Below are 2,309 nucleotides of genomic sequence, written 5' to 3' on the forward strand. Positions count from 1 at the left end.
TCTCCTCGAAGCAAAGAACGCAAAGAGACAAAAATGCCCACATGTATAAAATCCCAGATAAAGGGGGCAAAGCTTAGTTAGTGGTAAGAAAACAAATTGAAAATTACCTTGTTAAGACTCAGCAGTTGTAAATGAGATATTGGTAGGGAAAAGAACAATAGGAAGCAGGATGAGAGGCAGAGGTTCTTGAGGAAGAAGGTGACAAGATGGGGTCTTGGCTTCAAGATGAGACTCTTGACAGTAGTGAACAGGATGGTTTGGAGCAGGGAGATTATTTGGGCACTATTTCTTTCCAAAGGTGAAAGATGTTGAGAACCAGACCACAGAGGAGATGGAATCTAACAACACTGAAGAAGGACAATCAAAAAGATTAGATTTGGGAAAGAGGGAGAAATACAACCAGTCTCATATTAGAATGTTGAACTGGGCCCTTCCTTTGTTAGCTGTGAAACTCCCTGTGGATTAGTTCATGTTGAATCAAATGACCTTAGGTATTCTTGCTTCCCAGCAAATGTAGCGCTTCATGCTTTTGAAAAGTGCCTTGAAATAACAGTTATTACTTTAGTCAGTGATGCTGCAAAAGCATTTTGTTTTCTGAATAAAACAAAAATCATGTTTGGCTTTCCTTATGGCATAATTTAAAATAATGTCCAAAGTCCACATGCGTGAATGGAAACAAGCATAATCAAATGGCCAACATAGGGAAAGCCGGGTGATGTGCTTCTTAATAATTGTCCTCAGTAGGGCACCGCTGTCATTTTGGTGATTGACTACACAGTAATGCCTAGGTTTTTGCACTTGTGCATAATTTCTTCTTCTTTTCATCATTCTTGAAGTGCTGAGGTTGTCATTTGGTTTTTTGTTGTTTTGTTTTCCAAAATACCTCACTATAGTTCTGCTCATTTTCATTTGATGTTACTATTTTCAGGAAGGAAAGGAAATAGTGAATAATTTTGAGTTAAATGACAAGTGTAAACAGTGGATAAAAATCTTTTCATCTAAAGATCTGTTTATTGGGAAAGAACGGCTACCCTTACACATGGTAAGCTATGAAATCTTTAAAAATGTTTTCAGAACAGAGCAGAAGCAGACATCTCAGGACAAGCAGGGGCCCAAAGTGGGTGTGAAGCTGGCAGGAACCTGGCTGAGTAGATTTCAAAATAAATTTAGGACTTATACATTTATATGTCAATGATCTAGATCATGGAGTGTAAACTCTATGACAGCATGGATTTTTGTTTGTTTTGGTCACATAGTAGATCCTCAATAAATTGTTGAATGAATACATGTGGCAACTAAAATAGATAAACAACAGGTTGATGTAATCTTAGAATTCATTAAGAATAATTCATTAGAATAAGGAAAAGGATGGTTTGATTATTCTACTATGGGGAAATCCCATTTCATACCTCAAATATTGCATATCACATTTTACAAGAGAACAACAGAAGTGTTCTAGAGGAGCAAGGTGTGAAGAGACTTGAAATTCTATTATGAGGATTAAAGGAATTGGGAAAATTTAGGTAGAAATGGGGAAACTTAGGTTGAAAATTCTTAGTGGTGCTGGGAAGATGGGATTAAAACATTCAATGATTTGATCACCTGTGGAGAACCGTCCCCTCCTGTGATTCAGTGGCTCCCATATTATTATTTGGTACATCTGTTATCATTTTTCTATGGAGCTTTTCAAAAATGCACCATCACAACCACATTATTTTCATTTGGCAGAGTAACTGCAATACCTAGAATAGATTGTGAGAATTGTTAATTGTGTAAGTTGTGATAATACCATATTCCTTATCTTATAGAGATACATTTTGAAACATTTATAGATGAATGAAGAATAAAAGGTCAAACCAAAGTGTTCCAAGAAAAAGAATAAATTTATAACGACCTATGTAATGAATGGGATCATTTCTCAGGAATCAAAATTTGAAATTCTTTTCTTTCACCTCCCTTCAACCCCTCAGAGTTCCTCACCTGACCCACACAACAGGTATTTCTCTCCAATTCATTATAAAAAAAAACTTGCAGGAAGAATGATGATGCACCGTTTCTCAACATTTGGTTTCCTACTGTTTGTCTTAGAGGTGTTCCAAAACCAAGGGCTGTTTTTTAGTTCTTAAGGGTCCATTTCAAAGGCTTTAATTTTTCATATAGATAGGGGTTAACTCCAAGTAATCTACTGAGTGAGGGTTAATAAAGGGTTATTAAGGTTAACTGAGAGTTAATAAAATTTGATGCTCATAAACTAAAACTAGTACATCATGAGTTCTCATTTTTATTGTTATTTTGTACCTTTTCAATAT

This window comes from Equus asinus, chromosome 20, assembly GCF_041296235.1.
Source record: "Equus asinus isolate D_3611 breed Donkey chromosome 20, EquAss-T2T_v2, whole genome shotgun sequence".
In the NCBI taxonomy this organism is placed as follows: Eukaryota; Metazoa; Chordata; class Mammalia; order Perissodactyla; family Equidae; genus Equus; species Equus asinus.